Source organism: Neodiprion virginianus, chromosome 2, assembly GCF_021901495.1.
Source record: "Neodiprion virginianus isolate iyNeoVirg1 chromosome 2, iyNeoVirg1.1, whole genome shotgun sequence".
NCBI classification, from domain to species: domain Eukaryota; kingdom Metazoa; phylum Arthropoda; class Insecta; order Hymenoptera; family Diprionidae; genus Neodiprion; species Neodiprion virginianus.
Window position 1 is genome coordinate 12,491,467 of NC_060878.1, and position 16,195 is coordinate 12,507,661.

Consider the following 16,195-nt stretch of genomic DNA (forward strand, 5'->3'; position numbering starts at 1 on the left):
TTCGATTTTGCGCACTCATTTGCATTCGCAAAGTGGCACTTTCCCATACGCTGAGAAGAGCGTGCGGGAATGTAGTACACACATTCGTTGCGCGAAGGCCGCTGGCTCGAGCGTCGGTTTGTTTACATCCCGCCGTATTTGTCTTCTTTGATAGACCTGTCGAAACGTGCGTTCTACGTTCTGTATTTTTTCAAAGAACGCGAAAGTTATCATTCGCTTCGCATACGCTCTTTCGAAAGAACACCGTCAAGTGAGCGCTGATAAAAATGAATAGTGTACAAAGTTCGTGTAAATATATAACGTGTAGAAGTGAAATTTTTTTCAATCTAATAAATTTATATTAGTTTTTTTAATTTACTTTTTTTTGGTCAGGGGGCTTACTCCCCCCCCCCCCCCCCCTCCCCCTTTCCATGCGCCCCTGCGCCACCACTCTATGCATCACAACCTTTTATAATAATTATATGGGTCGAACTTTGCGCAACTTAATAGGAAAAATAGTATACGATACTCGTACGCTGTGTAGGTGTACCCACACTCGATCTTCTGTCGCCCTCGCTGTGCTCGTACGACAAACTCCGCTCGTGCAAAAATCACCTACTTTGCACACCCGTATCGTGGTGTGCTATTTTCTCAAGAACTTAAAATTCAAATGGTGATTGGTGAATAGGGTGACACAGTTCAACTTGTCAGTTTGCATAGACCGAATAACACTAGATTTACTTGTTTTCGTGAGTTATTTTGAAAGTAATTATACAAACAAGAATCGATGATAAATACCGTGATAACGATAAGTAGAGTGTAGCTTACGGTACAAACTAGAAATCGCCTACACATAAGCAACCGGTGTTACGGTTATAGGACGATAATTTTAATTGCCTACAAACAGGCGCACCGGACCTGTATCGTGCAGCTGCCAAAAAAACTGGTTTTACTACCGTAACTATTGGTGTAAATTTCTCTAACACGAAGACGCTTAATTTTTTTTATATTCGTACCATTATTTTCATACCTCACGGTGAATTCGTCTGTTCCATGCCTATTGGGATCCAACATATGAGCGTGCTTGGAGCCATATGGTGTCGCAGTACCAGATAATGAGCTGATGGTTTTAACAGAACTGCATAAAGGTGAAGGAATGGAGAACTCTATTCAAGCGGTTAAATTCATGTTTGGTTGTATTAATGGTTACCCTACTGCATGACCGATTTCGAAACACGCTAATTTTTAGAAATTAATTTCGGAAAACCTGGTACAATATCAATGATTTTTTTATATCAACTCATGTACACGTTAAGGAGTGTGTTTGAACATTTTTATTGGAAAGACATATAATTTGATAAAGATCTTCGAACCTTTCGATAGTTTTCTGCGCTGTCGGTCTGTGTACATGATATTGTAAGTATCGATAGTCTGTCGCAAAAAAATATGCTTATTAACTACATTGTATTAGCTTTCGGTTGACGGAGCTCTTTTTTCCTGTTTGATAACAAAAAAAACATTCCTCAATTTTTTTTATATTTTTTGCTAAGGGATACGTTTTATTATTATTAGTATAATTATTGTACAAAAAATGGAAACAATGAAATGATCCGTGAGCCAAAAAGTACTATTCTTTTGAATATGTGTACTAAATTTCAAGTCGATTGATCGATTACAACTCAAGACATCGATTGCACGATTTTTTTCAAAAGAGTGTATCGTGAGTGAAAAAATTACCTCATGTTAAATGATTTGACTCAAAAAAAATTTTAAATATCGACATAAACCTTATTACATATTATTCTTAATTATCGAAACTGTATGTACAAGGGTGAAAAAACTGAAAATTCCACAGTAGGGTAACCCTCTAAGTCGATTAAGAATGAAATAGGATGAATCGCAGAATGAGGTATATTTAAATATTACAAAGCCAGCGTATAATTCATCCGACCAGTTTGCATATTTTCATAATTTGGTTTCTATTGCTTACAATGATCAACTCAATTGAGCATAAATTGTGAGCATGTGTTCAATATGCGTGAAGTTTTTGGTGTATTTTGGAAATATCTTTTGGAGTGATGGGAAATACAGAAGATTTGTATTTTATCAATAGGTATTTATTATTCGACTGTCGTGATTGCGGATGTTCAACAAGTTGATCAAACACTCTCCAGGTGGGTGAAAATTATGATTTGCGGATATATAGCGAGAATGAAATTCCGAGACAGGCCCCTGAGCGAGCAGCCTATTTGCCCTGTGTCAAGGTAATTTTGATGAATATTGGGATTTGAAGCGAACAAAGAATGTTGGTTTAGTGAGGAGGGCGTGTTTGTTATTTTGATGAGCTATAATGGGATCTTGGGTGTTGATGCATGGCGCGTAGCAGGGTGCCGCGGCCGAATCACGCCGGGCCCGAGGCTCCGGACCCCCGCGGACAGGCCTCAGGGTCCGCCACCCGTCCATCAGCCGTCACGTTTATGTATTTAGACATATCTCACCGAGGCCTACCTGGCTCAGTCCCGAGGTACCTTATCACTGACGCTGAGCATATTTCAACATTAATTTCACAGATGATGATGTATTGTGAGCACAGATGCGGCTGGGTATCCGCGTGAACTCGGTTCACTATGATGCTTTTTTTAAAATCACGCTGTGCCGCGGATGGTCCTACACTCCTCGGACTGATCGGCTGTCTGGTATTCGTCCGAAATCGAGCACTCTAACAACAAAAAGTTAACTACTCACCCTCGGGGCTTTAGGTCTTTATAATTAGATTTTGTACACCGTGGAAAGAAAGGAACTGGAAGAAATTCGGCTTTATCAAGTCTTCCGAGATCGGTGTTCCGGTATCATCAACAATTTTTTCAAGGGAAGAACATTTATATTTGATCAACTGAATTTGGAACCGTGAAAATCGATCAAATCTGTTGGTTCTGCAGATTACAATATAGCCAGTTGAAAACGAACGGTATTCCTATCGGCAGAACTTGACTCGGTATATTTTCCAACAGATGGCGCCTACATAAGCTCTTTCTGCAGTGTTCTTGCACAGGTTCAACTGGAACGAGAATTCCGCCAGATTCTTATTGCGGATTGTGTTAAGCTCTTGTGTTCCCAGAAGTGAATTAGTTTCGGTTGACATGGACCATTTCGTTCGTCACAAGCAAGAAATCCAGCCGAAGGTATCGTGTGAACATAATTGAATAAATTGTTCGGTTTATTAAGGTATGTTATGGCATTGCTACAGAATCGCTTCCAACTTTGAGAAATGATAAGATTCACGATCACGCTTACGTAGTAAACTTCAAAGAATCTAAACTTCATTCGTTTTTACCCTATGATTTTTTAAACCTATCTCAAAAACACCCAAATTGATTTTTATGAAACAAGAAAGAAAAAAAAACCACTTGGTTTCCGAAATGAAACATTTTCACGCAAGATTCAGGGTGGGATCTCATTTTTTTTTACATGTTTCTATTACAATACATACCGTATCTCCGATTTGATTACTTGTTTTTTAAATTGTGTCTTCAGCTCTGAAACGCACTCACGTTTTTGTAGAACTGGAGAAACAATTTAAAATATCAGTAATCAAGTGGAAGATGCCGTACGTGTTATAATAGACTTCTAACAGGTATGGAAATAAAAAAAAACGATCAATAAAATAGTGAAAATGAGAAAAAAAAAATAAAAAATAGGTAAAAACGAGGTTCCGCTCTGAATCTTGCGTGAAAATGTTACATTTCGGAAATCAATTGTTTTTTACTTGTTTCATAAAAATCAATTTGGGTATTTTTGAGATAGGTTTAAAAAATTACAGCGTAAAGACAAGTGGCTTAAAAAATTTGAAAAAATTCCTTGAAGCTTTTCAGGGGTCGTACTAACGTGGAAAATATCCTTGATGGAATTAAAAAATATTACGGTCAATCGTTTATCGAGTTGGCGTGGAAATCCCCATTCTCGAAGGTCTTCTTTGTGACCACACTACGACAATTGAAAACTAGACAATTTCTCGTAGTTTTAAGAGATCTCATTGCTCAGGGAAGAGTAAAATTATAAAATGCAATTTGCTTGCTTCGTCTGTACCGTGACACCGGGGCTGTGCTCAAGTGCTGAGCTCGAAAAACGGAAAGTTTTATTAACCGCGCGAATGATCCTTAAATCCCGTCGAGGTCCGACAATCAATTCTCGCTAATTCCCGTTATCGAATTACCCCTTGTTACCGGGCAACGGACGGTGAAGAAGGAGATTTGCGCGGAGTGGAAAAGGCCTCCCCAGCGTCCTTAAAGGAAGCCCGGCCCCTTCTATTTACTTCATTTTTCCTCCTTTCCCGGTTCCGCCCGGGAGCGAGCAGAGACAAGGACGCACACACGTATCCTCGCAATGTCCTGCGAGGGAGGGAGGCGGACTCGCAGCAGTCGCCCCTTGAGCGGCGTGCTCGGTCGATAAAACAATTGCCGGGGGGATAATCGGCATTATTTACGCCGGATCCACTCGCAGATACACGCGGGCCGGGCGCCCGAGTCAAATTAGGTTGGTGGGTAGGCACGAGATTCTCCCCGGCAGTTGTGTAAGCCCCGGGGTGATCTCCTGCAGCGGGTCCGGGTGGCTTATGGCTTATCCAATCCGCCCGCCCTGCCGCTAAAGTGGCTCCAATTAGATACGTCACGGGATTTCGATGTCAAGCTCGAACCGAATCTCTCCCTCGGGACTTTCTAAACCTTCTTTCTAAACAAGTTATGGTGTACCTTGAGCACGGTTACACTGCAGTCATGAGATGTGCTTAGTTCCTACGTGTACGCCTTTGTTTGCGCTGTACGATTTTACGTTTAGAAACTTGGATGAAGAGAAGCCAGAATTCTACGACCAAGAAATCGTCATCGGCTTTTGTTTTTTGATCACTGACGCGAGTACGAGTAAGAATAGCACATCGTGTCACGAGGAGACAATCTCGGTCTTTTAAGTTTGCAATATGAATCGTAGGTGAGCCGATGACGAATATTGCAAATAACGTGCAGCGATAAAACCGTTGCCTCCTTGTTGCACGCGATTATTTCCACAACAAGAATATGTTACGCGTTTTGTCGAAAAGCACAAAATTGAGGGCAGGGTCGCGTAATATCAGATTTGTTTGCGACAGCGCATGCGCGCAATATAGAAAAGACCACTTTTAACTCCTAGGACGTAAAAGTGGTCTTTACTGTACTCCGTGCATACGCATTCGCGGACGCACTCTACCGTCATAGAAACAGATACTTTGTGTACGAAAAACATGCATGAAAAAACGCGCAAAACATGCTCGCGTTAAATAAAATCGATTAACAATAAGCTGAAAAAAGTTATTTAGAACTTTTCGCTATTCTGATTATTTTTCTAATTATTTACGGAATTGAATATTTCTGACAAGATTTTTATTTTCACAAGAAATGAGAGTAGCGTGAAATATTAGATCAGTCGGTTTTTCTCGATGTTTCAATCACAAAAATGGTACAATCCGTTGAGCAAACCAGGAGGTGAGAATATCACCAGAATTGTGCTACGAGTAACAAGTAGTCCCGAATTAACGCTATCGGATTTCCAACTGATATGGCCAAATTTGGGTAGAGAAATTCTTTTTCCCACAATTGTCATATAATTTGATGGCGCCTTAATGTTTTGACACCGGGGGAACATGATAAACATCGTAAGAATATCGTGCTATAAACCTTCGAGGGGTACACAAGCTTTTCGAAAACATCGTTCATTGTCTTCCTTTTTGGATCGTTAAAGTTGTATCTGCACCGACGTAATTCAATTATTGCTTATGGGTTTTCGAACAGAAAGGATTGTAGGTCGATTACCGGAAGGGGAGGGTAAATTGCATGAAAATGGCGCTGTACGAGCAGCAATTTCGAAGTTAAAACATTAATGTGTTAAGAAATGCGCCTCTTCAGAGCACAATTATAGAATATTAGTGTGTAGGTGACATGTTTACAATTATATTCCGACTTTCGATGAAACATTAATTTCGATATCTCCAAAGTCCGACGTGATAGCAAAAAAGGTTGTTTCTTTTAAACGGATTGATACGAGCACTCCCTGTCGATTGGCACCCGATGGTCAAAAGCTGGTCTATTCACCTTAGAATGCCCCATGCGCTCTCATCCCTCGCTCCCTAATCGTAGTAAGCATATTAGTCGAGAGATTATGGTAAAGTAACTACACAACGATCGGGGTTGGCGCTCACGCTCTAACCCATGTGCAAACACAGCCACGGGCATGCAAACAGGGCTTGCAGATCACATAACCCAATACGCAAAAGAGCTGTCCTATGGGGGTAGGAGGGGGAATCGAGGAAGGGATCGAGGGATACGAAGTTGGGTTTGCAGAAGAGAGTCTCCCCGGGTGAGCGGACTTGCGGCAGGCGGGGATTGTCAACCCGGGAGGAGCTTCGGGCAGTCAGTCAGTCACCGCGTTGCCCGTCGTTCGGGGTGCATGCGTAATGAGCCCGAGTGTGGCGCGGAGTCAGGAACGCCAACCCCACGTCGGGCGGATGGCGCTGCACCTCCTGCCTGGAATTGTAGTACGTCATACCTCTATCTGCATATGTATACACTGTACACGCACGCATCCAGAAAGATCTAGTGTTTGTTTGTACAAGGTGTCGGCAGACTATAGCGACGAGAGCAAATACGACCGGCACCCTCTCGCTTTACGTTTGTGTCTGTCTTCTAGCCACGACCCCCGTTATTGTTTTCCTACGCAAACCCGGTATTTAAGCCAGCGTATGCTAGCCCATGTTCAGATAGTAGGATCAAAACGACTCGCGATGTCGAACGCATCTGAATTCTCGAATTTTACCGCGCATTCAGACTTTCAGTTAGCCCGATTAAGTACTCGGCTAAAGTACCTGCGTGATTGTAGGTTTTTTTTATTACCCTCGAACGGGCCAATGAAATAGAATTTCCTTTCACCATTTAACTGATTAGATATTGTACCGAAGTTCTTGCTATATATCTGTATAGGTATTGATTTTATATTAGAATCTATAAAACACTTGTTTCTTTCACCATCTTATACCAACCGACCAAGCAAGTTTTCTCAAATCTTTATCCATAGAGCTGCAGGGTCGTCTGAATTTTGTTACTCGGATGATTTTTGGTTTAGCCAAAGCGCTCCAAAGTTCGAAGAAAATAGAATTTGAGGGTCGTAAAGGCAAATGCAATTTTCTTTAAAAAAAAAAAAAAGACAAATATCAAACTTCAGAGTTGTAATCAACCTCAAAATTGAGTCACAATTAGTTAATTGTCTCAAGAACCTGAAATAAAAGTATTCGTTTCTCGAAATTCGTTAACTTCATAAACCAACTACATAATACATATACAGCGATTTTATGCCCCCTTCATAGCTCGAAAATTTTCCTCCAAACATATGTTTTGATGAAATAATTACAGTCGTTACGACATTCTAACGACTGATTCAGAATTTCTGTAACAGTACTGACAAAATTGTTGTAATAAAAAATGAAATTCTATATATCTTTTGAAATTGGTTTGACTTGACAGAGCGATGTAGCGATAGATAAGAAAAAAAATAAACCACTTATATACGATTCCATCGTTCCCTGACCTGACAAAATATGAAGAGCAGAACCTGCAGACTGAGCTAATCCCCCTGCGGATAGGACATCTATACAGAGAGAGAGTGGTCAGTTGTCTACCCTTGTTCAGAATGCATTATTCTCTTTCGAACAGTCGTCCCTCAAGATAGAATACAAACGGCGGCGCGGCACAGCGTTTCGGAGGATTCGGCCCCCTTCGCAGCCCGATCATAGACGTATGATAGTGTATACCTAACATTTTCTTGAAACACCTGCGCGTCTTGTGCTCTGAACTGACTTCGACCACACGTTCCCCCATTCGGGAACAGAGAAGAACGATGACTGGCCGCGTACGCCGTTGTCACTGTCAACCACAATGTGTCCATCCAGGTCCCTGAATCATCTCCAAAGCGATTATTGATCGGTCTGCATAGAAATCATCGAGGAACCAGAATCTAGGTGAGATTAAACGTGAACCTCATGGTATAACAAATGAGTCCGAAATCCCTTAGTCTACTTTCCAATTGCATCTTACTTTTTATCCACGATCCGCAAGTTGTAATCATTTTATCTTTATTACCTTTCAGAATCCAGGATCCTTATATCATTTCCTCGGGCAAGGGAGTTCATTTTCCCGACTTTCCATTATAAGATACGAGTATTTTATTTTTATATGTAGGTATACTTGTGTGCGGGCTATGGCGTATATGTACACTTGGGGACAATGAATCTGAGACGGCTAATTTTTTACATTAGGCAGTTATGTTGGCAACACAGAGAAACCTACAGCGCCATAGTCGGCCGAGCGCGAAACAAACTCAATCTCAATAAACATAACATAACCCATGACCGTCGAATCTAACCTTAAAATACCGCGAGGATAATGACTTGTTAGATTCACACGTATTCTAAGGTTAGATTCGACGGTCATGGGTTATGTTATGTTTACTGAGATTGAGTTTGTTCCGCGCTTGGCCGACTATGGCGCTGTAGGTTTCTCTGTGTTGCCAACGTAACTCTCTAGTAGAAAAAATTATACGTCTCAGATTGATTGTCCCCAAGTGTACATACCTACATAACACGCCTGAGATGCCTTGGGTGAATTAGTGCAGTGTCTGGCATGCAGGCCAAGTACACATTACAGTCGCTTAACTTCTTAAATCGCGGCAATTAATTCAATACTTGTATCTTATTCGCTCGTTTGCTCGCTTTCCTGCAATACGCTCGTTCTCTCGGCTGTTAAATGCTTCAGGTAGGTATAGTATAAGCAAGACGCTGGTGAGCTCAAGCGGCGTTGTTTATTTATACCCATGGATTTACGATTAGTCATACTCATATCTACGATTATATATGTACGCGTTATGCTTGAGATCTCCCTCCCTCAGAGTGTGGATACATAAATTTGTGTAGAGGCCCGCGTGCACGAAGATGCCACGTTCAAATTTTGAGTGTGTTTCCAATTCCGTGGTAAAAAAATCTCTCTACATCGTAAAACTGTTTTCAACTCTAACAATATAATCTAAGAATAAATCGAACACTTTTAACAATCAATCTAACAATAGCGTAATGCGAAGTTGTCTCAGAAAATATACGAATCATGTGCATGTAGTTGGTGTTCAAGTGACAGAAAGGCAGTACATAGCTCTTATTATTAGCTCTGACCAAAAAAGAACGGAATTATTACGAAGATGATGTTTGATGGAAATTGTCTGTTCATGGTATTACCCTGTCGATTGTTCAAGATAGAAGAAAAACAGGAGACGGTAAAACCAGAAATTATGGCAAACGTAATATACGTTTTTGGTATGCCTTTGAGAATTACAGACTCACATCATAGGCGATGAATTACATAACGTATCAATTGAATCACCTAAAGATTATGCACATTATACGACACAAAGTCTAGTCCAAATGCGGAAGGTTATTGTACCATCACTAATTGTAAGCCCAGAATAAGCTACGTTTCAAGTGATCTGCGGTGCTTCAATGGCTAGAATAAATTAGGCCACAACATCCACAAATATAAGTGAGGCGCGAAGCGCGCAGACATACAGCCCTTAGTAAGTAAATAAATAAAATACTCTATAAGATTACATATCATATTTTGCTGGCAAGAGTCAGCAGAAAATTTTGAAACAATATTTGCAATTGTGAGGATAAGATTTATTTACGACCGACAATTTGTACTCCAAGCAAGATGGCGCCGCATTGAGTGATCAGCTGATCGTTTTGGTTTCAGTTTCCACTGATCGTGAATAATACAAATACAAAAAGACAGAGCGAAATACATGTTGAAAAGTAACTTTTAAAATTATTTACGACACGGTTATCTCTATGCATTTTGACGACTAGATTGGACTAAACCATTTCACAGAACAATCGACTTCTAACGAGTGCGGAGGTGTCGCAAGTAGTCTCTTCAAGATGTGTAACAGCGCGGATGCTGAACTTTTGAAGTAGAGTTGATAACCGGGCGGCGGGGTGAGATAAGCTTCTTTCAAAATTAGAACTGAACTCTTAGCGAGGCAATCTGCACCGGTTGGCTCTACTGTGTTTAAGACGATGAAATAAAAGTGGGTATACAGCAGGAGGATAGGCAGATGGTGGTGGTTTGAACGTAAATGTGCATCCATCATTCTTTCGCATTGCCCCTCCTTAATCACTAAATAAGTCGTTCAATTAAAAAACTAATTTCGATTGCAGTCCCAGAGCGGCCGTTTAGCGTTCCACCTAGGCCGGAATGACCGCTGAAAAAGTAAAGTGGGGTGTGCGACTTGAGGTTTCGCTTCTCGCTCAGGATTCTTTGCGAGATCGCGTTGGCAATTTCAGACCCCAAGTCCTAATCGCTCTCTTTTTTCCCCTTAACCACCACGGGTCGTCATAAACAAAGAGAAGCCTGCCACTGCTGTTGAATACTAAAAAGAGTCAATCGCCAGTAACGAGCCAAAACGAACGCAAGGTTATAGCAACAACATCTTGAAATCCTCAGGTGTAGAAAAAGATTAAGAAAATCCAGGTATTTGGTACGCCATAGAATCGTCAATAAAGTGCAGAAGTCTGCTTAGATCAATATGGCGTCGCACTGAGCAATCAGCTGATTGTTTTCAGCCAAATATTGAGAATATCCTGCCAGAGAAAACGTCGTGCAGCAAGCTGTTGGACTATTGTCTTGTAACATTGACTGAGAAAATATTAAAACGCAGGTCATAAAATGAATTTTATGATCAATCACGACCCGTATGCAAAAAGGAGTGTAATGTAAATTTTCTTCCGCTAGATGGCGTCTGCGAGTACAAACAACACCTCCGAAACCCTTCTCGATCGAATCATTCCGATTCTCGTAGCTTTCAGGCTCACTAGCTACTGTATAACTGCGACTCGAGATTCAGTTCGGACGGCACGAGCTACTCGAGAGGGTTGCCCGAATCGAGTGGGTCGAGTGTGCCCAGAGTAAACGACGACAAACTGCACGCTGAGTGGTTCCACTTGAAAATCACGACTAGGTGCAACGTGGCTTATACAATGCGATGTAACCGTGTACGTATAGATATATTGCATGTGTATATATGTGTACATATATGCATATACAAAAAGTATATGCTGCAACATGCGTATGGCGGATGTATACATACAGTGAAGATAAAGCGAGATAGAGAGAAGATGAAAAAAAAAAAAAAAAGAATATACGGAGACGCGTCTGAAAGGCTGCTGTAGGCTAAATATGAGTGTATACATATAATGCAAGGTATAAAAGTCAGAGAGCTAAGTTCTCGAGGGCGTCTAGCCCGCGATGGCGCCACACCCTTGAAAACGGAGGCATGCAGTGACACGTGTACCGACCGAGCTGCAGGCGTGGGTCGCGGCCGATTGAAGAAGGTAGGCAGCGGGATAGATAGGTGGTTACGTAGGTTGGTAGGTGTGTTACGCTTGGTGTTAGAACATGTGTTGGGGCGTGTGGGCCGGGAGGGGGGGGGGTGCTGGGAGCGGAGTGACGAGGAAGGAGGGCTGCCCATGAATAAGGCATGTCGAGCGAGCGCCGCGCATCCACTTATACAAACTCGAGGAGAGGAATTGGAGGTATACACACTGCATTGATGCAGTATAAACTGTCGGAATGGACGTCGCTGCTTAATGATCGTCAGGGTGGAAGGGCGCAGGGTGGAGGGATTATACTTATAGCAGGTAGACAGTCGCTATAAGAGTAGAACGAAAGTGCTGAACCATCGTTTTAATATTTATGGGTACACACGTCCGTCAGTTCGCTGTATAACTTCGGTCTTTCTTATACATGCTGCATATTGCATATAACATACATTATACATCTATACGTACATGTATGTATACGATGTATGCAGACACAAGCATACATGTGGTACATATTCGTCTTAGGCATCGTTTTACACGTATCTTTATCTGTTCACGCATGTTTTTCACTTTACAGATTATACGGGGCCTGTACGTATAGTACAGAATGCGATTCAAGTTAGTAACGATTACGTATAACGAAACGCTAGAAAACAGTCACCATTTGCGGCATTGGAATTACTCTGGAGGGGTTAAGTTTTCAAAATTTCAGTATGCGTTTTTCATTGCAGGTTACTGAATAATGTTAGACAATCAGTAACTATCGGAACAACGAACTTCGATCAAAATATACAAACTTTAGGCATATTTGTATTATTCATCTTTCGGAGCAATCGTCTTTTTCAATAACCGAATTGCGTTATTATTACTCTTTTTTACTTCTTAGCTTACGTATAATGTCTATATTCGGTTTTATTTTCAATCATATCGAATATATTTTATCAAGTATGTTCATACTTCTGCAGCTGTAGATTCTAATGGGAAATACTAAAATCGAACTTAGAACCAAATTATAGTGAAATCTTGTCACAACTCACAATTCACTGTATGATTCGGAATTTTTCGCTAATATATCAATCAGCATTTGAAGTGAAATTCAGAATATATATCAATTATAGAGGTTTTTAGAAAAATTCAATGATTTTTTTCATGACGCTAAGATCAATTTCTCTGTTTATTTTGCAACATCGAAGTCACACTTTAAATAATATTCACTTTGGTTGAAATTGTGGTTCTTCGGTATTTTGTGGTTTAGCGATTATAATTCCTCAATTATAACTAGAGAATTGCAAATAAAATATTTCTGTAAAGCGCGGATTATTTAACGTGCAAAAGGTAAAGAAAATGGAAAGATCAACTAATTCCTACGTTCGCGGAAAATTCATTTTGATGTGGAATTCTGCGTCGCGAACCCCATAGGGTGAATTAGTATGACGGCCGACCTGCAACCCCATTGCTTATTTTGGAAGCAGGAAACAACTAAGAGTCCACGTCTACGCACATAACATAGAAACGGAAGCTGGAAGGGAAATGTCTCCCCGCGGGTCTTGTAACTGCACCTTCCGTTGAATAATTTAATACGGTTTCCCCGCATCTTGGTTCAGGTATAAAAGAATTATACGGTCCCACTTATCACACTACCTGAAACGTCAGTTGACGCCTGCAGTCAAGTTTCTCTCTTCTATAAATATCTCTCCATGAAACGTATACCGTATACAACATTTTCGTGAGATTGAACTTTGCAGTCGGAAACGTACGCCTCGTGATCACTGTTTCAACCACTCGGCTGTTTTACTTTTTCTTCGAGTGTACAAAATACTGACGTTCGGTTGATCAGGCTAAAAATATACTCGAGCATAAAAAGTTACCTCAGGTTAAAAGGAATTTCCATTGAGAAAAATTCCACCTTCAGCCGTATAGCTATCGTTCTATATATGTAATATGTATAATAGTAACGTGCAAGTTATACTGTTGGAGCCATGCCAACCAAATTTTGGTGTTACTACAATATTTAAACAACTCAACTCTGGATAAACGTTAGATAATTGTGTTGAATTATTTTCAGGTAGACGGAACTTGTTAATTTTCGATACAGAACAATATCCGTGTAACGAAATAATTTTGTCGGTGTATAGGAGTTATACGTAGTGGAAACAGTCAACGTCTTGTGATTAGACGAACATCGTATATTTTTTTCATTTTGTTAATTAGGGATTCAATTAATTGCTTGTACAGAATAACTGAGAATAACATACTGAAATGAAATTCAGTTTCTAAAGTTATTAGGAAATTACAGTAAAATGAAAATATATCATTACAACGGCGTTCCAGATATTATCGGAATTGAAAGAGAATACCTTGCAAGTAACTATATTCGTCGTCTGATCATATACTGGTAAATATCATGAATTTTTTGCTACTTTCAGCATCAAGCCTGTTCATTCAGTTCACTACGTTTATTATGAACACAAGGACACTTTATAATTGATGCACCGACATCAAATTATAAAATAAACAGAATTTGTTACTTTTATATAAAAAAAAAGATCCTAAGGTTTTCTGATTAATTCTGGTAGCAAAAGTAATTCTCATTTTGTACCCAGGCTCATCATATTTTCCGGTTGTACTAAAAAGTGAACACAATCACGGACTGTACAGCACAGTAGCGACGACTTTACATGTACACTGTATGCTATAAACTGATTGTAAGTGAAATGTCAGGCACTTTAGTTTTTATCGGTCAGCAAAACGCGAGCCGCAGTTGAAGAGATGAACTCTTCGTTGCACTGTTGAAATTTGTGTCAACCATGTCGTTACGTTTTGTTAGGTAGGAAGGAAGGACGACACGGCGAGTCCTGCGACGAGGTTCCTTCGGCAAGTCTGGCCATGGTCTGATGCAGAAAAACTTAGGGCACAGGGGGCCGCATTCCGCGTGGGTGGCCCGGAATCGTTCCTTTACTCCCACTCAGAGGCGTTTCGTCCCTTCGGATGATGAATGACTGCGCGTTGACTCCCTTCTCATCCAACTCGGGCCTGGATCTCGTTGCGATTTGCATCCGGGCTACCAGCTTCGAAACCAGTCCAACTTAATCCCACAATCACCGAACCATTCAACACCACAAGGATAGTCGTCTTTTGTTTCGGTGCATGTGCTTAGTTGACTTCGATGTGTCGCCGATGCCAAAGTGAACAAATATTATTGGCCAGGAAGTTTTCGAGTCAGAGCCGTTGATACGGAAATTTTCAGCAAGTTGCATAACCTGTAAGATTTTACGATGCGCGCAATCTGATTCATGCAAATGACAATTAGAATGAATGCTCGCAGACGTTGCTTTGCAATTAAAAATACAATTGTAATTTGCAATTTGATACCTAATTGAAAAATCCGGATCAGACGAAGTTGGCAGGCATGTTTTATCGCAACGAAAAAAAATTGGTGCATGCACACCTTGAGGTGTAGTTACCTGATACTGTCACGACCTAACAAGACGTAATAATACGTGAATAATTACCGAACGAATTGCCAGTACAGGTTTGTAGTTGTGTAGAACTTGTTTTCTTTTGGGATTATAGCGATGATGAAGCAAAGCGGAGAACTTTTTCACGTAGCGAGTTGAGCTGAGATTTTGTCTAAATCCGATTGCCGATTGACTCGTGTTTTGTGTACTTACAACTCATGTGTACATACATACACATACTTACGTATTGTTAATATGTGTACATATCTGTCGGTGATCTTAACGACGCGTAACGTATACACTATACGTATATAGAAATGCATGTAAGTGCCTACTCAAAGCGAAAGAGAGAGACAGAGCGAAAGAGGGAGAGCCAAACCAAGGGTCTATTTTGTGGCTGATTTTACAAGCCGCTTAGCGGCAGCTCGGCTACCTGAAGGAGGTTTCGGCTGTTCGTATTAAACGGGAAATCCTTTGTGGTTTACTTCGTGGGCACGACGACCAGCCAGCGTTTCAGATGCGATTCAGATGGCAAATGCGATATTTTGACGTGCCCCAAAAAAATATTATAATCACAATAGGCCTCCCTTCACCTGAACGTCTTGCCTGTATTAATTCGTACCGTTGTGCTGCTCGCTCACAAACGTCTCGTATATGCGAGGCTTGCATCCTGCCGGCAGATGCGTATCTGTCTTTCGCCAGCTTTCAAGTCGACTTACAGATAATGCGTTGTTCGACTTCTGTGCTGGGTTTCAACTTTCCGCGAGTGTGCATGATATATTTTCTTCAAATTTTCTCACCATTCAACCTGTGACCAGCACAATATTTCAAAAAAAAACTGACCCCGCAACTATCGAGTATACAGAATAGTACACCGAGAGAAATTTTTAGTTCCGGTTACTTTCATTTTTTACCACAATCTAGAAGTCAAAAACTAGAAAGTCTAGTATCCATCACTATTCTTTCTCATTACGATCGTTGTTGCTATATTTTCGTGTAACTGTTGCGAAAATTTAATGCTTGTGCAAGAATAAATTGACGTTAAAGCCTTTTTTAACTAAAAAAGTAGAGTAAACCTCAGAAACTGATTTTGCGTTGCAATTATCAAAAAAGTATCGACAATAGCGCAAAATAATTACGCGTACTTCGTTTTTCGTAATTCCCACAATGACTGAAACATTTTGTTTTTCTAACGATATCTGGTTTACTGAATTTTTCTAGTTACTATAACAAATGAAATTTTCCTCAGTGTATATCTATGTACTCGTAAATGACAATTTCTGCCCTAGTTAAAGAATATATCGTGTACGTTTTT